The 22,765-nt window shown below is 44.6% G+C and overlaps 1 long non-coding RNA gene across 1 annotated transcript; it reads left to right on the top strand.

Annotated features, from left to right (window-relative positions):
- The first annotated feature begins 309 nt into the window (after nucleotides 1–309).
- On the top strand, nucleotides 310–6,442 carry LOC128351519 (uncharacterized). The gene is made up of 3 exons (XR_008319818.1): nucleotides 310–568; nucleotides 686–1,304; nucleotides 5,689–6,442. It is a non-coding gene; the product is annotated as an uncharacterized LOC128351519 (long non-coding RNA).
- The last annotated feature ends 16,323 nt before the right edge of the window (nucleotides 6,443–22,765 follow it).

The raw sequence follows: 22,765 nt of genomic DNA, 5'->3' as shown, positions 1-22,765 counted from the left end.
AATAGAGAGAGATACATTCCATCCTTAGTCACATTATTAGGATAATGTTTAAGGAGATATGCTTGTAATGGTAATATTATTATGTAGAGTATTAATTCAATGTATTATGTATTTATTTTGGCTGGGGATGATGGGAGTTGTAGTCCAGCAACATCTGGGTTGCTGAAACCCCTGACATAGATAAAGGAACGGACTGATTCCTCATCAAATTTTATTTTATACATAACACAATATGATTGTTTGGTTTGGTTTGGTTTTGTTGTCACCATGGTAATGGGGAGGATTCCATTCAACCCAGCAACTGCCCTTTGTTGGCTAGGAAAATCCTCCTGGGGCACAGGCAAGCATCAGCAATGGGTCCCCTGGGGCGCTGTATCCTCAGATGCTACCCAAGGGTTCTTGGTCCTTCCTGCAAATTTTCCTCCTGTTGCAAAGGAGGCAAGCATACGATGTGATTGTGTTTGATTATTTTTTTTTAAAGGCCTTGAGAATAGAAGAATCTCAAACTTCCAGGTCTCATTTTTGATAAGCAAACCATTTATTTTTCTCTCTTTGCTGGTGAGCCCAGGTAAGTAGCTTTTACAGACAAGTCTGACAGGGCACTTAATTTTTTTTTTTAAGCCTCCCAGGTGGAAGGGTCTTGTCATTTGTTACCCTCTAAATTAGGTGCAATTATTTTGTTTAGCAGGCTAAACTGGGAGCCCTGTTTCGTGTGACAGAGAGAACAACTCAACCGCCTTGCGCTTTGTATCACGCCTTGGCAATCAGACGCGCTAATAATTCTGGAAGATTGATATCGGCTTGAAAGGCAAAACCTATACAAAACAATTAATTAAGAAAGTTAAAACAAATGAACTCCTCAGAATGGAATCGGATCCCAGAGACAAGGTGGTAAAAGCCCAGAAGGAAAAGACTCTAATTGAAAACTGACGCTAGCTAGCACACTGACTAGCTTCAACATTATCTTATCAGAAAATTAGCAAAATGTAATTTTTATGGGATTTTTTAAACAGATGTTATTTTTAACCACATCAAAAAATCCCCACCTCCTGGCTATTGGCACAAACTGTCATAATTGCTATAATTTGAAGTCTTGGCTGCCGAATGATGGCTCTGATAACTATCTAAGACTCGGGATATATTAGTGAGACAGCTGGAAGACGTATCTTTCCTGCATTTTTTGTACTAGATTTGAACTTCATTTGTGCCTATTATTTAATCTACTTCTTGAGAATATACTGAAGAATGATCTTCCCCCACTTGCCACACTGGAGGAAATCAGAAGGTTAATAATATTGAGAGAGGTAAAGTTGACTGCAATTAAGGTACCAATTATACCTATGCTTTGAAAGCAAAATTGTTTTGTTCTTCGTTGTATACCTATCTCCCCGGTGAGTTCTACCACATTTCAATACATCACAGAAACGCGTATTAATATGTTGAGGACTCTATATGAGAACAGTTAATGGGGCCCCCAATCTGATTAAGCTCCCTCGGTGGGATTTTAGCCATATAAGCCCCAATAGAAGTAGAGGAGGTATATAAGTCACACTGTCATTATCCTGACAGCTTTGGAGAATCTTGAGAAGATAACCCAGTTCAGACCCTTAGGATACAATTACAATATTAATTAATTAATTAATTAATTGACTACATCTTTATCCCGCTTCCTAACCAACTATCTCCCCAAAGTGGGTTACCTAAAACAATTGCCCTTTCCCTCCACCCCCACTTTCTGATGGGCAGGAAATTCTAGGGGCAGGTGGTACATTTCCTTGTGCATACTTGAGATTGTTTTTGCCATATCTGATTCTTGACAATTATATAAGATGAGCAGCTGGTAGGAAGGAAGCATGCAAGCACACATCTATGCAATGCTAGTCTTCAAACACCGTCACCCTCCCAGCAAAAGCAACTGCACACCTTTGCAAGCACATGAAGGACACTGCTTTCCCAGCTGTTTTATAATTATTAATTATTATACTATTTCCACACAGTCTACCAGATGTTATTGACTGGATTTGGTACTTTCATTATCGGGCCCTTTCTAAGGGTCCAGGATAAATAAAGATTATTATTACTATAAGATGATGATGATGATGATGATGATGATGATGATTAATCCTATTTTATACCACCTGATATGTACATCTCTAGGTGGTGTACAAATTTTAATATTAAAAATCACAGATTAAAATACATAAAACACAATATAAAACAATATAAAACAAATAATTAAAAATATTAAAATTAATTCTAATTAAAAGCTTGTGAGAACAGAAGAGGGTCTTCCTGAAAACAAACAGAGAAGCTCTAATTTCAGCAGGGAGCACATTCCAAAGCTCTGGGGCAGCCACAGAGAAAGCCCGGTCCTGAGTCGCCACCAGATGAGCTGGTGGCAACCATAACTGGACCTCTCCAGAAGATCGTAAAAGGTGGCAGGGTTCATGACAAAGGAGGCATTCTCTCAAATAACCTGGACCCAAGCCATTTAGGGCTTTATAGGTAATAACCAGCACTTTGTATTTCACCCGGAAATATATCAGCGCCAGTGCAGTTCTTTCAACACTGGTGTTATCTGGTCCCTTTGTGTTGTTCCAGATACCAATCTGGCTGTCGCATTCTGTACCAATTATACTTTCTGGACTATGTACTAAGGCAGACCCATGTAGAGCGCATTACAGTAGTCAAGTCTGGAGGTTACCAGCATAGGTACCACTGTTTTAAGTTCTACCTCTAGAAATAGATGTAGCTGACATATCAGCCAAAGCTGATAAAAAGCGCTCCTGGCCACTGCCTCAACCTGAGAAACCAGGGAGAGCTTTGAGTCCAGGAGCATTCCAAAACTACGTACCTGATTTTTCAGGGGGAGTGTAACCCCATCCAGAACAGGCAGATCTAAACCACCTCTCAGGTCCCAACCCCCTAAAGTCAGTAAAGTAAAAGTGTGCCATTGAGTCGGTGTTGACTCCTAGCGACCACAAAGCCCTGTGGTTGTCTTGGGTAGGAGGGGTTTACCATTGCCATCTCCCATGCAGTATCAGATGATACCTTCAGCATTTTCCTATATTGCTTCTGCTCGATATAGGTGTTTCCCATAGTCTGGGAAACAAACCAGCAGGGATTCGAACCAAAAACATCTTGCTTGTTAGGCAACTTACTTCCCTCTGTGCCATTAGTTCAGTACCTCTGTCTTATTTAGATTCAATTTCAGTTTGTTATCCCTCATCTAGCCCATTACCGCCTCCAGGCAGGCATTTAGGGAAGATATGCCATTTCCTGATAAGGTCAACATGGAGAAGTGGATCTGGGTGTCATCAGCTTATTGATGACACCCAGCACCAAGCCTCTTGATGTTCTCTCCCAGCAGTTTCATATAGATGTTAAAGAGCATTGGAGACAGTGTGGAGCCTTGTGGAACCCCACACTTCAGTTCTCACTTTCCAGAGCAACAGTTCCAGGCAACACCATCTGGAATATACTAGAGAGGTAGGAGCCGAACCAATGTAAAACAGTGCCACCCAATCCCCCCTCCCTCAGGTGGTCCAGAAGGATACCATGGTCGATAGTATCGAAAGACGCAGAGGATCAGCAGAATCACACTCGATAGCCAGTTGGAGATCATTCATCAGGCCAACCATGGCAGTCTCAACTCCATAGCCCACACAAAAGCCAGTTTGAAATGGGTCTAGATAATCTGCATCATCCAAAACTGCCTGGAGCTGATCAACTTGCCGAACAATGGAAGGTTAGAAGCAGGTCTGTAATAAGCTAACTCTGAGGGATCCTAGGGATGTGTGGACTGGTCTGGCGGTCTGGAAGTTCAGTCCGGAGGTTCGGGGGGTCAGGGGTTTGGGATCGAACCAAACCACCACCACCCGGTTCTGGCTGGACCGGAACCGAACCTCCAGACTTTTCACGATTTTTAAAATAAAAATTTAAAGTACCTTTAGCCCCTTCGGGGGGGCCTCCTGTATGCTGCAGGGGTGTGTGTGTCTGCGAGGGTTCCCCTTTCCCCTGCCGGCCTTTGAAGTAAATGTCATGGCCTGAGAAATTGATCATTTTTGGACTGTTCGGGCCTCTGTAGTGCACAGCAGTTGCCATTTTGGCTGCTGCTGTGCATGTGCAAATGACCTCTGCGAGGCCCTGGGTCATGCCAGGACTTGCAAGGGTCATTTACGTATGTATGGGGGTGGCCGAAGTGGCCAAAGCTGTGCACTACAGAGGCCTGAACAGGCCCAAAATGATCAATTTCCCGGGCCGCGGCAGTAACTTCAGAGGCCAGCGGGGGGGAAGGAGAACCCTTTTGCGCACACACACACACACACACACACACACACACACACACACACACAGCATACAGGAAGCCCCCCCCCCCAAGGGGCTAAAGGTACTTTAAATTTTTTTAAAAAAAATAAAAATCACGAACGTGTCTGGATGCAGACCAGAATGGGGGGAGGGCGGTTTCGATGGGGGCCAGACTGGACTTGGCCGAACATACTGGGCCATCCAGTTCCGTGCACACTCTTAAGGGATCCAATGCAGGTTTCTTCAAAAGTGGTCTAATAATAGCCTCCTTAAGACAAGGAGGCATCCTGCCCTCCCTCTGAGAAGCATTTATAATTTTTACCAGATTAGATAAGCCAAGTTGGGCAAGGGTCAAGGGGACAGGTTGTAGGGCACACAGTCTGAAGCAGTTTGTCCACTTCCTCAGGAGTCACAAACTGAAAAATATCCAATCTAATCCCATAAGTGGAGTTGCTGGACACCTCCACAGTAGACTCTGCAGTAACTGTGGAATCCAGCTCGGCCCGAACGTGAGAGAGTTTATCCGCAAAAAAGTCATTAAAAATGTCACAGCGAGTAACCAATGGTTCCAAGTTTAAATTCAAGTGGGAGTGGGTACATACTAACCCCCTACAATCCTGGACAACTCAGCTGGAGGTAAGTTTGCAGAAGCAATGCAGACAGAAAAGAACTGCTTCTTTGCTGCCTGCACTGCCAGAGCATAGATCGTCAAATGTGCTCTGTGTTGTGCCCGATCAGACTCGCACCAAGTCTTCATCAACTTGCGCTCTCGTCATCTACCTCGCTGCTTCAGCTCCCATAGTTCTTTAAGAACATAAGAACAGCCCTGCTGGATCAGGGCCAAGGCCCATCTAGTCTAGCATCCTGTTTCACACAGTGGCCCACCAGATGCCGCTGGAAGCCTGTAGGCAGGAGTTGAGGGCATGCCCTCTCTCCTGCTGTTACTCCCCTGCAACTGGGAATCAGAGGCATCCTGCCTTTGAGGCTCGAGGTGGCCCACAGCCCTCCGACTAGTAGCCATTGATAGATCTCTCCTCCATGAAGACTCTTTAGAGTCTTTAGAGACTCAAAGCTCAATTTCAAGGAGGCCTTAGCCCTATTCAAATATTATGCTCTACCAATATACAGATGACTGTACACAGGCACATGTTTTTGCATGAATGACTGCACCTGCGTTCATTTTAGGCATTTTAGGAAGAGTACTCCTGTACCTCCGTTCAACATAACATGTGAATAACAGTCCTGTGTACAGATCTGTACTGTGGACAATGTACACAGACTTTATGAGTATTGAACATAACATGTGAATAGGGCTTCTTTTCTCCTTTGATGTGGGAGGGTAAGTTTACCATGCCTTCTTCATTTGTTTCTGGTCCAAAGACAGGTACTGCACACCCTCCTAGGAATCTTCTCCATTGCAACTCTGCATGAGTCACCGTTCTGTGATTGCCTCCTTTGTGTCAGAACAAAAACTTGCAAGCAGGGCCAGCTTCACCCCAAGGCACCCTTGGGCAGCATCTGAGGGCCCCTTAAAGAGAACCAGAGCCTGCCAAAACCAGTGACATTTGGGGGAACCTGCAGGGAGTACTGGGAAGTGGAGCCAGGAGGCTGTACGAATAATTCGACTTTGGATATTCACAGCCAAATATCCGTACCAACTTAATAGCAAGGTTGTCGTCAAAGAATCCTTACGAACAATTTGGTGAAGATGGAGCTGGACTTTTCACATGTTTGGTCTCAAATATGGGCCCAGCGGAGGGGGTGTGTGGAATCCCCACATTTCGAAAATCTGACTTCATTCAACTTCCTGAGGGCTTTTTTCTCCCATCATAAAGCAGAGCAAGAGGAGTTGCTGTAAGTCACCAGTCTGTGAAATTATGCTATTAATTCAACATCAAGGATTCAGAAGAATAAGTGTAATTGAATGAAGCTCCAGAGTGCACAGAAAAAACATTAAGCTCTCCAATATCTTTGCAGGCTTATTTTTATAGTGCATCACTGGTGACTTGGATGCTAATCTAACAGAAAATGTGGCTCGTGAACATTGCTAGTTGTGGGTAATATCGTAGATTGGTGTGGTTTCACTTCCTCTTTCTGCACTGGCTTTTCTGAATAAAGGAATTTGTTTCCTGCATTATACTATCACTAATCCCTGTTCAGTACCAATCGCACATGATTCATTCCGGGCCAAAATGATACAATACAATGAACATAAGAACATATGAAAAGTCCTGCTGGATCAGACCCAAGGCCCATCTAGTCCAGCATCCTGCTTCACACAGAGGCCTACCAGATGCCTCTGGGAAACCCACAGGCAAGAGCTGAGGGCATGCCCTCTCAGCTAACCAATGGAGGTGGTAGGTATAAAGCAAGGGGTCAGTCCTTGAGATGAAGTGTTACCAACCTGTCAGAGAGCCAGTGTGGTGTAATGGAGAGAGTGGTGGACTTTCATAGGGAGAACACCTGAGTTCAAATCCCCACTCAGCCATGAAGTTCAAAAGCTGACCTCCTTGGCTCAACGGCTATCTCTCAGCATTGTCTTCCTTGGTTGTGACAATCAAATGGGAAAACACAATGTATGCTGCCCGGAGGTCTTACTTACTAACTTACTTAAAATATTTATATCCCATCCCTCCAATGCTATGCTACTCAGGGCAGCTCGGAAAAATAATATATCACAATAAAGCATTAAAAAGCATAAAAATAAGAGTAGATTGGCAGAAGAGCAGTATAAAATTGGGCTAAAACTGAAACCCAATTAAAATCACATTCAAAATCCAGTGGATGCAGACATGCCTTTGGTTAGGCTTTTTAGCTAATGGTTTCAAACTGTTTTCTTTTAACTATTTTAAAAGAAACAGCTTTTTAAAACAGCTTTTAACTGTTTGTATGTGTTGGTATTGGAAACCCCCCAGAGATGTGATGACTGACAGCATATAAATATAGTATATAAATAATACATACAAATGGAGATCAAAACTGAAACCCAGTTAGAACTGAGTTTAAAACCCAGCAGAGGCAGAAAAGAGACACCACCACAACACCTCTCTGTGGTCTGTGGAGGAAGGCTGAGATACGGATGTGTCAGTCTTCTTCCCACATGCAGGCTCTCTGCAGTGAATGGATGGGTGGGAGACGACAATGGCATCTTCATCAGCATGTCTGCAACAAGTCTAGGCACATAGTCAACTTGCAATGGAATGGCTGCCTCTGCCATACCTGTGCTCCAGAATGATCTCTCCAGGGCTCCAGTTTCTGCAGAGATGTCAACCACATGCATATGTTTAAGATAGTTTAATTTAATGTAATGTAATGATTTATTTTCACATTTATATCCTGCTCTTCCTCCAATAAACCCAGAGCCGTATACATGTTTATGTTTATCCTTAAATGAACTCAGAACAGTAGTACATCTGCTGGTCACTTCCAGACTTGACTACTGCAATGTGCTCTATGTGGGGCTGCCTTGGTACGTAATCCGGAAACTGCAGTTAGTCCAGAATGCAGCAGCAGGTTGGTCTCTGGGTCATGGGTGTTTAAGAGAACGTCTTCTTTGCTATGAACTGCACCAACCATTGAGATCATCTGGAGAGGTTCGTCTGCAGTTGCCACTGGCTCACCTGGTGGCTACTCAGGGATGGGCCATCTCCATTGCTGTCCTGAGGCTTTGGAACACACTTCCTGCTGAAAGAAGAGCCTCCCCATCTCTTACAACTTTTAAAAGGGCAGTCAAGACTCATTTGTTCACCCAGACTTTTAATTAGATACTATTTTAATTGTGTTTTAGTAGTTTTGAGTTTTTAAATTTTAATTGTTGAAATCTTTTAATCTTTTTATTGGTTGTTTTTATTTTCTTGTAACCGGCCCAGAGAACTTGCATTTTGGGTGGTATAAAAATATGTTAAATAAATAAATAAATATCCACTCAACATGAGGTAGGTTAGGCTGCGAGAGCCATGACTGACCCTGAGTCATCCAGTGAGTTTCATGGCTGACCAGGGATTTGAACTCGGGCCTCCCCAGTCCTAGTCCAACACCAACACTCTAACCACAACATCATGCTGGTTCTCTTTTGCTTCCTCTTCCTCGCCATTGGTCTCATTCAGCACTCAGCATGATCCCCTGCTCATTGCTACAAACCAGGTTGATACTAAAGACTTGGCAGCCCTACAAGGTCTAGGCTAGAAGTTCCCAGTGGGTCCCCAGATGTCATTGGACTACAACTCCCATCATCCCGAGTCACATTGGGATGATGGGTATTGTAGCCCAACAACATCTGGGGAGGGACCCGCTGTTGGAAACCCCTGGCCTTGGCTCATTCTGCTAGGCTGCAAGGAGTCCTCAAGGCTACTCTCCTGCCTCGGCTACCTAACGGGAAGGAAGGGCTATAGACTCACACATATAATCTGTCATATTCCTCAAGCACTCTTGACTGAAGTGAGGCTATACAAGGAGAGATATGCTGTTTGCTGCAACAAAGGCAACCCAATCTGCCGCTTAAACCTGCCTCTATCTCAGTCTTGCAAATATGTATTTACTCTGAGTTTGCACCATCTCGCTTGTCAGAACATCCATCTTTAGGTCTGAGCGACTCGATAAGGCAACAAACCACAAAAATGTTTTAATTGCTAATCATCAAAAGGAGCTTTGCTCCAGCTGCAACCATAAAGTCAGAGGGAAGGCGTATGGAGGAGAGCCAAAGGGTCATATTTGCACAAGGGGCTGAAAGCAAAAGGATCAAGACGCAGAATCCAGAAATATATGCTGAACTGCCATCTTACAAGTCAAAAGATAAATTGCATTTGTCAGTGGAACAGTCTGCCTTGCACAGTGATGGACTCTCCTGTGTCACAGATTTCATACAGAGGCTGGGTGGCCACCTGTCAGGGATGTCATAGCAGATTCCTGCTCTGAGCAGGGGGCTGGACTAGAAGATCTCTAAGACCCCTTCCAATGCTAAAAGTCTAGGATTCTCACCATGGAGCAAGACAAATCTCTGCATGTTGTCTTTCCTTACACTAACGGAGGTGATGGAGACTGAGACTTGTTAGAAGGTCATTTTAAAACTGGGGGAAGGGGAGACTGAATGGCTTTCCCCACCAAAAACAACATCATCAACAGCAACAAAACATATCCTCTGTGGATTTCAATGGTGAATACGCTCTGGTTTAACATTTTCTATTTAGCATCAGCAAGGGCAGCTCCAGAAGGGTGGTGGTGGTGGAAGGGCAAGGGTAGCCAAGTGCCCCCTCAGAAAAGTACTGTGCACCTCCATCTCCCTCCCACACACACACACACCATTTCTGTCTGAGAAATCTAATATGTAGGACACAGCTCACCTACTCATAAATGCACTTTGTCCTATCTGTCTATCTATCTATAATTTTCTAAGCCATACTCGTGGCTAATCCCGTGCGTGCAGCTCTCGTGAGAGTTTGTAAGCAGAAGCAGTAGAGATGATTGAGCAGTAGAGATTCCATATGCAGATAATGAGGAGGAGCCTGTGAGAGCAGAAGCACCATGGTGATTGGGCAATGGGGATTCCATATGCAGAAAGGGAGGAGGAGCCTGTAATGGTTAAGGTCAGTTGGAAAGAATGCAACTGTTACTGGTCGGAAGATGATCTTGATTGTAGAGGAGAGGAATTGAGAGAGAGAGAGAGAGGGCAGGGGTCTGTGAAGACAGGGTTCATGGGGGAGGAAAAAGTCCCTTCAGGAGAAGGAGACTGCTGTTGTGTGAATTAGATGAGGAAATAAAATGAACAAGATCTGTTAACTCAGGAAGCAGGCGGGGGGGGGAGAGAGAGTGAAGGAGATTAAAAAGAAGGGAGGGGAAGAGAAAGAAGGAAGGTGATGGACGGGCCCGAGCCTGTCAGCAGCCTGAGGGGGATGAGCGGCCATGATGATGGCAGCCTCAAGGAAGGTCCCAGTCAAGCACTGCTGCTGCTTGGGGCTACCGAGGCCACTGGTGGATGGTGGGCAAGGGATGGGCCCATGCCAGTCAGCGGCCTGAGGGGAATGAGTAGCCATGGTAGTGGTGGCAGCAAGGAAGGGTCCAGTCAACCACTGCTGCTCCTGTGGGGAGGAGCAGGAGCAGGGTTTGGGTGAGGAGGTATCTGGAGATAGGGGGCTGCAGCTTGGACAAAAGGCACCACAACGCTGCATCCGCCCGCGACCAAGAGGAGTGATGGGGATGGAGTAAAGGGATGGAGGAGGAGGAGCAAGAGTACAGCTCAGGTGAAGGTGGAGAGATTTCTGAGGTGAGGGGGGCTGTGGCAGGGGGTGAGGGGAGCAATCAGGTACTAGTGCACAGAAGCTCTGCATTGGGTTAAGCTAGTGTAATGTTATTTTAGAAGCACTCTCTATTTGATGGTATCTGAAAGCTGATAGGCAGCAAAGTCAACATTTCTCCACTTGATCAGGAACCCTGAAAATGTATAAAGGATAGATGGATAAATGGATAAATAACATATAAATAAATGTATGCATAAATAGATAAATAAATACATAAATAAATGGAGAAATAATTGATAAATAAATAAATGGACAAATAATGGATGAATAAATGGATAAATTGATAAATGCCTGAATAAAGTCCTCTGCACTACAGTTGAGGTTTTTCCTGACTTTATACCAGATTTGAATAAGCCTGTTCCCCTTCTCCTCCACATGAGTGAATAATTTCTTATCAGGTCTCTTATCTATAACTTGCCTCTTTTCCCTGTATTATCTCCTTGACTGTCAAAGTGTAACCTCCTTGAAGAAGGAATTGCCTTTTTTGTTTATGCTTTTCTGTAGTAAAGTGCCCTGTACACTCATGATATCAATGTAAATGATGTAGTTAAGTAACTATGGTTATAGAGAGAGAAATGACATATCCAATTCAAGCACCACACATGTGGATTCAATTGGCAGATAAATACTGATTGTGCAATTTGCCCACAAATCAGACAAATTTGACTAAAGAAAACGTGAGGGAAATGCAGGCTATAGACTTTGAAACCTTTACAGCCACTGGCAGAAAGGCCTTTGGCTTCCATATATAGAAGTGATCCCATCTCTGCCACAAGATGTGGTGATAGCCAACAGCCTGGATGGCTTTAAGAGGGGTTTAGATCAATTCATGACAGCCAGGTCTATCAGTGGCTACTAGTCTAAGGGCTATAGGCCGCCTCCAGGCTCAGAGGCAAGATGCCTCTAAATTAGGGATGTGCATGGAACCGGATTGGAGGCCCTTTATGGCCCTCCGAACTGGTCTGAAAGTCTGGCGGTTTGGCCAGCTAAAAGGTGGGGGGGATAACTTTAAAGACTGGGGAGGGGGCTCTCCCTCCCAGTGTGTTCCCCTCGCCAGCATTGTCATTAAAATCAGTCCCTCTGGGTGGCAGTGTACCTCTTTGGCGCCCCGGTACATTGTGGATTAGAAGTTGCCGGAAGTGTCCACTGCGCCGTGCCCACGGTTTTAATGACAGCGCCAGCGGGGGAAATGCAGCGGGGGGAAAGAGCACCCTCCCAAATCCCTCCCACCTTTGAACCAGCAGTCGCTGGTTCCATGTGCATCCCTATCTAAATACAAGTTGCAGGAGAGCAACAGCAAGAGAGAGGGCATGCCCTCACCTCTTGCCTGTGGGCTTCTCAGAGACTTCTGGTAGGCCATTGTGTGAAACAGGATGCTGGACTTGATAGGCCTTGGGCCTGATCCAGCAGGGCTGTTCTTATATTCCTAGCTTGCTTATCTATCTAATCTATCTATCTATCTATCTATCATTTGTATACCGTCTACTACTGAGATCTCTAGGCGGTTTACAGCAATAAAACAAACCAAGAAGTTTTAACAACTGAAACATATAAACATTCAAATTAAAATTGATCATAAAAACTACTAGATAGCTAAAAAGCTGGCTGAAGAGATGTATGTATTTGTTTATTTTGGCCCAAGGCCAGCATAAATACAAGAAAAAGAAACAACAACAACAATAACATACATAAAATACATAAAACATTAATACTTTCAAATACCGTATACTGAAGAGATATGTCTTTAGTTATTCCCTGTTGGATCAGTTGCAGGGGACTTATGGATGGACATTTGAATGGCTCAGTTTTTAGAAAAAACACAACTCTCAACCTAGGGATAGCTATGAACTGTTGGTGGGAAGGGAGTTGAGCAGAAAAAGGCATAGGCAGCACTATCAAAGTGTCACATTTTTATTCATTCATTCAACTTCATTTATATATTGCCTGGTTCCAAAGGCTGTATGTAGGCAGTTCACAAAAATAAACACAAGAAAAACAAAATAAAACAAATTATTTAAAACAGCAATTTAAACATTTAAAATATTTAGAGATTACTAAAAGCCTGGCTGGGGAAAAAATGTGTCTTAAGGGCTCTTTTGAGGGCTGGCAAAGATGTTAAGCCATGAATGTCTATAGGGAGTGAATTCCACAGCCTAGGAGTGACTTCAAAGAAGGCCCGCTCCCGGGCCACTGCCAGACGAGCCAGCGGTATAAGGAGATGGACCTCTCTCAATGTGCAGTGAGGTAGGGGTGTGCACGGAACCGGCTGGTCCGGTTCAATTCAAGTCCAGACCAGACCTGAACCGGACTGGGCTGATTCGGTCTGGCACCCCCTCGAACCACCCCCCCTGATTCAGTTCAGACCGGGGGGGGGTCATGGGCTTTTTTTTAAAAAAAAAATTTACTTACCCCCTCTGGGGGAGTTGTTGGAGGTGGTGGGAGGGTCTGCAGATGTTCCCCCTCCCCCCGCTGGCCTCCCTTGATTGACCCAGGCCATGGAGAGGTCAATTGCTCAGGTGTGGTGGCCTCCAAAAGGGCCGCCATGCTGGATGGGGAGGCCAGAACTGGCTGAAGAGCCGGCTGGCCAGTATGGGTATCAAGGGGGGCCGGCAGGGGGAGGGGGAACCTCCATGGACCCCGGCCCTGCCACCACCTTCAACAACTCCCCCAGAGGGGGTAAGTTAAAAAAAAATACTTTTTTTCTTAAAAAAAAAAAATGCTGCGAACCCCCCAAACTTTCAGGGGGTGTTCGGTCTGGGGTCGAACAGAACACAGGGTGGTTTGATTCAACCCAAAACAGTCAAACCTGTTTGTGCATCCCTAAGTTGGGGTCCATGAAGAAGAAGGCGCTCTCCTCAGTAACCCGATCCTAAGCCATTTAGGGCTTTAAAGGTAATCACCAGCACTTTGTATTTTGCCCGGAAACCTCTTGGTAGACAATGCAGTAGCTTTAAAACAGGCATCATATGGTCCCCAGAGACCAATCTAGCCTCTGCATTTTGAACCAACTGAAGTTTCTGAACTACATACAAAGGCAGCCTCAATATCTTCAAGGAACGGACGTAGCTGTCATATCAGCTGAAGTTAAGCTGTATGTATGAATGCTATGTGTCTATGATTTGCAAACAGCATGTGTGAGTGGCATATGTAAATAAGTAGCAAGTAGAGTGAATGGGGTTTCAATTTACGTTGGTTCTTCTCCCACAAGTAGGAATGAATAGAGATGTGATGGGGACAAGGGAAAGACATTTGGTTAGGAATTTAGTTCCATGTTTTCCAATGACATCTATCTATGGGAAGGAATGACATCTATCTTCATTGCATACATGAAGCTGGATATGGGGAAGATTGACCTCAGTGGAGACATGGGTTGGGGAAAGTCAAGACATCAAAAAACCCAACAACTTTCAAATGTCGTAACTCACCCTGAGCTTAAGGAACAGGCAGAGTCTCAATTAAAATCTATCAACCAAGAGGTCATGGCTGAAGAGTACACGAACAGCCCATCCACATCCACCTGCCATAGTAACAACACAAAAAGCAGTGCAGATCATCTGTTCAGTTGATCTGAGATGCATATGGCAGTGCCAACAGCCCACAGGTGTGCACAAGTGCCTGATAACTTTTTTAAAAGATACATCCGGGTGGGTGCTTCCAGGAGATGATGTTTCTGTCTTTAAGTCCCTGAAGCATCTGCTCCATAGTGTACATTCATTTCATACTGAAAGCTTTCACTCAGGGGTGGTCAACCTGAGGCTCTCCAGCTATCGCTGGACTACAACTCAAATCATCCCATTGCCATTTATTGTGGTTTGGGGATGATGGGAGTTGTAGTCCAGCACCCAGAGAGTCTCAGCTTGGCTAAACCTGTTCTAGTTCCTACTCCTGCACTGTAACTCCCAAGATGGGTGAGAGCGGACACATTTGCTGAATGTCATGATGCCAGCTCCTTTAAATCCCTGAAGATGTTCCAGCTGTACTAACATTGTATTCAGGCAGCTCCACACGACCTTTTTTGCTTCAACACATATTCTTCATCAACCCACAATTATTATTTTTAATCCCCCCCCTGAAAAAAAGAAAAGGGAAAGAGAGCAGAGATAAAGGCCAATTAAAAACAATTTAGTTTTTAAAAAAAACAAAAAACACCAAAAACCATGGGGAAATGGTATTTGCCTGGTGGCAAAATGACATCAAAACAGGTGCCAGGAAAGCCTGTTTGGGAAGAGCATGCCACAAACAGCGTATCACCACTGAGAACGCCCTGTTCTCCCTAGATGCTACCCACCCCACTTTAGTTGGCAGAGATGTTTACTTTAGTTACTCAGAAGATGACCTCAGTTTACAGACAAGCTCAAATGGGAGAAGTTGATTTGTCAGGTTTCCCAGTCCCAAGCTGTGAAAGTTTTAAAGATAACCACCAGCACATTTCTAATACATATTCTAAGTCATGCCATCCTGCTGGTTACAGTCTCCCTTTTGCTTTGGGCCAACCGGTCCCTGTTTTTCTCAGCTGGTGGTCATTCCCCTCTCTCTTTTCTCTGCAGTTTTTCAAAGCCACACAAGTCAACCATCTGCATGGTGTTTGCACCCAGCCCTAAATTCCTCAAACTTCTTTCTAAACTCATTGAATGCTGATGAAGGTGTTTATGATGAGCTTTATTGTAAGTTTTACCACAGAATATTTTTTTTAAAACCACCTATGCATTTTTGGGTCCCAAACCTATGAGCCACCTGGGGGAAGGAAACCACATTTTTGAGTCCCTCTCCTTTTTCTCTTCTTCTTTTTCACTTCACTTAGTCTTTTCTACCTGTTTTTTTCTTTCTTTCTTCAATCACAGGGAGTTCTAGTACCTAATGGATTAGCAGTGATCTTCCCAGATTGCTCACACCTGCAGTTCCCTTTACTCCCCATTCCACTTTGCTCAATCAGCCATACCTTGGTAAGTCCATCAGCTTCCCAAATGACATGCAAACAGAGACCCACCTGACAGCTCAGCCCAGACACCTGGGTGGAAAGAGAGAGTGGGGAGAAGATGGACTTACACAATTAGAACTACCGGGAGAAGCACAATAGACCGTGAGGGGAAGGTTGTGAATGAATAATGAGTGTATTAGAACAGAACTTGTAGCACTGGAGCTGAATCACGCAAGGGCTGAGATCCAGAGGGAAAGAGCGCAGGCACCTCAGTCTCTTCTGTGTGCCTACAGAGGGTGGATGTTTCCCCCTCTGCCCTCTTCATGGTTCTTGGGCTCCGAAGGGCCCCTGCTCCTCAAAAGAATTTTGAGGGTCTGCAAGAAAATCTTGTTCGCTAGAAGGAGAAACTGATAAGTCTCCTAATGTGCATGGAACATGATACTCTGGGTTCTGGCCAAGGTAAGGTCAACCTGTGCTTACGTGCTCAATAATTTTGACAGGTTGTACTGGTCATTTTTAGTGACTCCTTTTCTGTGCCTTTTAATTGTCTGATGCAGAGACATTTAGCAAGGGAAGTTTTCCCTTCACTTCTGCCTCATGCCTGAAATAGCTTCACCAGACATATAGGTTGGCTGTTCTAACTGAATAAACCTCTGCATCAGTGGTGGCACCAGAAAAAAAGGGGGGGGCATGGACAAGGGGCAAAGTGCATTTCTGGGTAGGCAAGCGGTGCCCCACACATTAGATTTTTGAAACAGAATTAATAGTTTATTTCACATTCACATTCTCATTCTGAACATATTTTCACTGAAATAAATCCTGTTGAATTCATAAAGCGGGGAAGGCAAATGGGGGGGACACACACTACTTGTCAGGGGGTGCTTGCCCCCTTCTAGAGCCACCCCTGCCCTAAATAGATTCTTTCCCCTACCAAAAATGAAACCCCCAAGCAAGAGTGTATTACTGCTCTTTATAATAAATATGCAGGGCAATGCTAGACAGAGTTTGTGGTGACAATCTGCTCCATTAAAGAAGTGTACTTCAGTGGCTCTTGCATACAATGGCAATTATTATATTGCTTCTAAAACTCCAACCCTCAAGCATGAATTAGCAACGTTCTAACTTTGCAATAAACAATCAAGCACAACACACACATCATCACAAAGAAGCTGTTAGAGCTGCACACTAGGCATATGGTGAGACACATGTCAGACTGCATTGTACTAAAGTGCTGAGTTATCCTGAAACTCTTCAGCAATCAATGAGAAATGTGATTTGTGTTCTTCCTGTGTGGTCTCTCTCTCTCTCTCTCTCTCTCTCTCTCTCTCTCACTCATTTCAGTGCACACTTGTTATTTTCCTGACCTACATACCTAACATAGACTCTCTCAAGCTTATCAAACAAAGCTTCCATAGCTTGTATAGCTCCCCACTTGAGCTAACAGGAAGTGAAAATTGTCCCTTCCTTCCTGACAGGTAAAAATAAAATCCTTGTAGAGAAACAATGAATAGGCAGATAGGAAGCTGCCTAATACTGAGTCAGACCATTGATCCATCTAGTCAGTGTTCTCTACTCTGACTGGCAGCAGCTAGTGGTGTGCATGGAACCAGTGCCTGCCAGTTCAAAGCTGGGGGAAGATATCTTTATGGACAGGGGAGGGTGCTCTTACCCCTCCCACCGCATTTCCCCCTCCGGCGGTGTCTTTTTAAATGGTCCGGCAGGGCAGCAGTGTACCTCCTTGATGCCCCAGTGCCTCCTTAGACCAGAAGTGGCTGGAAGTGCCTGGTGCACATGCGCACATCATGCGTGTGCACGACATGTGTGTGCAAGTGATGTGTGCACAACGTGCACATGTGCACCAGGCACTTCTGGCCACTTCCAATCCGAGGAGGCACCGAGGCGGTGAGGAGGTACGTTGCCGCCCCGCCAGACCTTTTAAAAAGACAACGCCGGCGGGGGAAATGCAACGGGAGGGGTAAGAGCACCCTCCCCTATCCTTAAAGATATCCCCACCACCACCTTCAAACCAGCCGAACCGCTGGACATTCAAACCAGTTCGGAGGCCAGTAAAAGGGCTTCTGAACTGGTTTGTGCACATTCCTAGCAGCTGCTCCTCGGGGTTTCAGACAGGAGCCTTCCCCAGCCCAACCTGGAGATGCCAGGGATTGATCCCAGCACCTTTTGCATGCAAAACAGATGCTCGACCACTGAGCTACAGTCCCATCCCCATGAGGAGGGCAGCCTCTCAAATGGGGAGAAATAAGTGGTTCTCCTTCTCTTTTCCTTTCCATGCTGGAGCAAACACTACGGTGGGTACCTATTGGCCAGTGTGCAATCTGTCATTCCATTCTACCCAGCAAAGAGATCTGTGTGACTCTTGAAGCATGCTTTATTTTCTACACGGACTTCAAGATACCAGGTATAACATCATCAACAAGCTTGGGCAACAACATGGAGTCCAATGTATTGACCAACTGGCTTTTAGTGCTGAACTAATGGTCAGCCAGCCTAATGCAGAAATGAGCTGGTGTGCTATCTTTGATGCAAAGATCATGCAACTGAGCCTCAGACCAATGTGGTTTGATGCTGTGGATCAATATGTGACAGGGAGGTCATTCACACAATCGAAAACTGTGTTCTACCTGGGTTTGGGAACTGTGTGTACTCCCAATTTTTGATTGTGTGGAAGCAAGGTTAGAGGAAAACCTGGGTAACTTTTTCTCCTATCTTGCTTCCACACAATCACTTCTACCCAGGTTTTCCTCTAACCTTGCTTCCACACAATCAAAAATTAGGAGTACACACAGTTCCCAAACCCAGGTAGAACACAGTTTTCAATTGTGTGAATGACCTCAGTGTGTGAATTAGCACCTAATTATCTGTTTTCTTTTGGAATTATATATTTATCTTTGGATAGAGGCAGAGTGGTGAATACTGGTGAGTGGAGCTTTTGAAAACCCTTCAAGAATGGAGCTCTTGAAAAACAAAAGTCTGGTTCCTGAGGCTTCCCCAGATACTGTCCCCCCGTTTCCAAACTTTCCTGTTGCACCATGAGAGCTAGAAACTTGCCTCTTTGTTATCTGTGCAAGCTGAGATTTTTGGCATGTCAATCGCTGCACCAAAGCTCAGATTTCCAGACTGCAGAGATACTGCACACAACCCTGCTTAGACTTTGTGGCTGAAGATCAGAGAGAGAATTATTGCATGCACTTGTGGGGTGACACAAATCTCCGGATTTTGCTCAGAGATGTTCATGTGTTCTTATTTCATTTCCTTGTAATTTAATTCTCCTGGAAACATATAAATACTCTGTGATGAGTAAGCGGTTTAAGGGTTTAAAGTCAAATTCCAACATTGGTTCTAAGAGGCAGGGACATCAAACAAACAAGTGAGGGGGAAACAGAGCTGACTTTCACTTCAGGGTTTATTGTGCTTGCACCAAGCAAATAGATGGGAGTTAAGTTTGGGGTTTCCCTCGTTGCTCTGTACCAATACTAGAAATGGTCAAATGTGGTTTCTAACTGGTTAGAATATTTCTTAAGTATTTGGAGGACTAATATTTTTTAAAAACCCTTCTGGTTTTATGAGGCCCAAGGCAGTTTGGCAACGCAACTTTATGTGATGATAAGGTGGTACTCTACCCTTTCTCAGTCATAGCAGCTCCACTGAGAATAACTTCTGAGATGCATAAAAAATATTCATGAAATTATAATTATTATGCATCTCAGAAATTACAAGGAATTACAAGAATTACAAGAAATTGTTCTTGTAATTCAACCTGCATTTCTTTCTCTTCATGAACTGAAGAGAGAAGAATATGCACAGCATCCCTAATACTCTCAACACAGTCCAGAGATTACTTATGCAGATGGGAAGCCCAGGAGAGTGCACACATGAAGTGGTGACCATGGGGTAGCTCCCAATAGGGATGTGCAAATCAATTTGGGTACAAAAAGATTTGTACCTAAATCTACCTGTTTGGGGCGATTTGTGGACAAAACAAATCGCCCCTATGCTAGCTGGCCAGATTCTGATACAAAACAAACTGGGGTGATTCGATTCGGGTACAAATCGAATTTAAAAAATCGATTCGTGCACATCCCTAGCTCTCAACACTGCAATCAACCGTGATGCCCGATCCCATGGAAGCCTAATAATATTGTGCTGCCTCAGTTGCCCCACTTCCCCAAGCAGTGAGAGGTACTAGGAGATTGCAGTGCCCTTTCAGTTCTGGTTTCTTCTGGAAGGAGAGTCACTGTGGACTTATGGTATCTTTAGCCACATTCTCACAGTGAGAACAATCACAGTTAAAGGGTTAACCACAATTGGCGAGCTCTGGGCAAGATCAGTGAGAACTGTGCAACCATGTTGTGGTTGTCATGACCACGTGTGGCAAGACAGTAGCAGCCAGTGCGGGTGTCACCAGGGTAGTGGTGAGAGGCACCTTTATGAGTAAATTAGTAGGTGCTTACCTCCACTACCGCTGCATCTGAAAGCTGCTCAGAGCAGTGGCACGCTGCTCAGCACCTCTTGCAGCAGGCGACCAGCTCTGCCAATCACTTGGCCTCCACCAGCCAAATTTGCTGGCCATGCAAATGGCCTCCACCAGGTGAGTGGCAGAGCCAATCCCCTGCCACAGGAGGTGCTGGGCGGTGCACTGCTGCTCCAAGCAGATTTCAGTTGCAGTGGTAGTGGAGGTAAGCACCTACTAATTTACTCTTAAAGGTGCCTCTCGCCCCGCGCGCACACACACACGGTGGCAGTGCCCACACCAGCTGCTACTGTGGCAAGATCAGTGAGAATTTGAGCAACCTGGATCAAATAATGTGATGTATCAATAACTGATTCATAGAAGATCAAACAGAGATGGGAGTATACTGAAAATCTGTACAGCAGGGACGTCAACATCCAAGATACTCTAGAAGATATCCCCTACTTGCAAGAACCTCTAGTACAAGAAGATGAAGTTAGATCAGCACTCCAGTCATTACCAAGTCAGAAGGCTACAGGAATTGATGGAATAGCTACAGAAATATGTCAAGCAACAGAAGAAGAATCAGTCAAGGCTCTAACCAAACCATGCCAGCAAATTTGGAGAATGACACAGCGGCCAGAAGATTGGAGGAGGTCAGTCTACATACCCATACGAGTCAGTCTACATACCCATATGAAAGGAGACTTAACAGATTGCACAAACCATTGCACAATATCCTTACTTTCACATGCTAGCAAAATAATGCTCAGGATCACCCAACACAGATTAGAGCCCTACGTGGAAAGGGAAATGCCAGATGTTCAAGCTGGTTTCAGAAAAAGCCGAGGAACAAGAGACAACTTTGCTGATGCATGCTGGATAACTGAGAAAGCCAAGGAATACCAGAAAGAAGGCAATATGTGCTTTATTAACTACAGAAAAGCCTTTGATTGCGTTGACCTTGTCAAGTTGTGGAATATCCTTAGGAAAATGGGTGTCCCAGAACATCTCATGAGATGTTCGCATGAGAAACCTATACACAGGAAGCCACAGTCCAGAAAGAACATGGTGAAAAAGACTGGTTCCAAATTAGCAAAGAGGTAAGACAAGGCTGTATACTTTCTCCTTCTTTATTCAATTTATATGCTGAACATATACTGAGAGAAGCTGGATTGGAAGAAGATGAGATTGGTTTTAAAGTTGGAGGAAGAAACATCAATAACCTGCGCTACACAGATGACACCACTCTGATAGCTGAGAATGCGGATGATCTGCAAGCTCTAGTAATGAAAGTCAAGGAGCACAGTGAAAAAATGGGACTACGACTAAATGTAAAGAAGACTAAATTAATGACAAAGGGTACAGCAACCAGCCTCAGAATTGACAATGAAGACATTGAAGTGGTGGGTAGCTTCTGCTTTTTACAATCGACCATCAACTGTAAAGGATCCAGCAGTCAAGAAACATGCTGCAGACTAGCACTTGGTAGGGTTGCAATAAAGGCCTTGGAAAGGATATTTAGATGCCATGATGTGTCTACACCTACAAAGATTAGAATTGTCCAGACAATGGTTTTTCCTGTGACACTCAAAGGATGCGAAAGCTAGACTTTGAAGAAGCAAGATAGAGAAAGCATTGACACTTTTGAACTTTGGTGCTGGAGAAGACTTTTGAGAATACCATGGACAGCCAGGAAAACAAATAAATGGATCATAGAACAAATCAATCCAGAACTTTCACTCGAGGCACAAATAACGAGGCTCAAACTATCATACTTCGGACACATTATGCGAAGATCCAGCTCCCTTGAGAAGCCCATAATGCTGGGGAAAGTTGAAGGAAAGAGAAGAAGAGGATGACCTTCAGCAAGGTGGATGGACTCAATTACAACAGCAATGGATGCACCACTGGAAGACCTTAAAGGCCAAGTTGAAGACAGATCATCCTGGAGAGAATCTATCTATGTGGTCGCTAAGAGTCGACAGCAACTTGACAGCAATCAATCAATCAATCAATCAATCTGTATTGGGCCAATGCATGAGTCCATTGGATATAATGGCCTTTTGGAAATAACAGGAAATCATTAAAATGTCTATAAAGATATAGGTCAGAATGGGATGAAAATTTCAGGCACGGTTGACATTTCTTAGGGTTAATGGTGGACCCTTCTTAGGGCTTTATACCACCCCCATTTCATACAGAAGTGCCAGAGTTTCAGAGAAGCGAACAAACGTTCCACCCGCCACCACTGCTTTCTCACTTTTACTTTGAATATATACTTGCTGTCTTGCTTTATTTGAGTGCTTGGGGGCAAGCCCCTCTTGGGAAGACCTTTTCACCCAAAGTGCAGGATAATATGTGCCAGGGTGCTTGAGCAAAAGCCAGGCAGGCAGGGCATTGGCGGGGTGTGGTTTTAGAGGAGAAGCAACTATGTGCAGAAGCATCCAAGTCCCAAGCGGCAGGGAGGTGCTTCAGTTTTTAGGAGTAGCAGGTGTGCCACCAGCACAGATGCAGAAACACCCAAGTACATACAATTCTGCATCCTTACCCACCCACCCCACCACCACCTCACCCACTGTGATTGAAAAGGAGGTGAACCAATTGCAGCATGCTTCGAGCAACTGCAATTCTGAAGAGGCATGAATGTGAAGAAGGAACGTCAATCACATCTCTCTTTTCTTACCTGCCCCCTCGGTGTCTTCCATATATGGCACATCACCAGATTCAACAATATGCAAGTTTTATGACATCAGTAACTGAGAAAAGCTGCAT

The sequence above is a fragment of the Hemicordylus capensis genome, chromosome 3 (genome assembly GCF_027244095.1).
Source record: "Hemicordylus capensis ecotype Gifberg chromosome 3, rHemCap1.1.pri, whole genome shotgun sequence".
Lineage (NCBI taxonomy): Eukaryota > Metazoa > Chordata > Lepidosauria > Squamata > Cordylidae > Hemicordylus > Hemicordylus capensis.
This window is presented reverse-complemented; position numbering and strand designations above follow the sequence as displayed.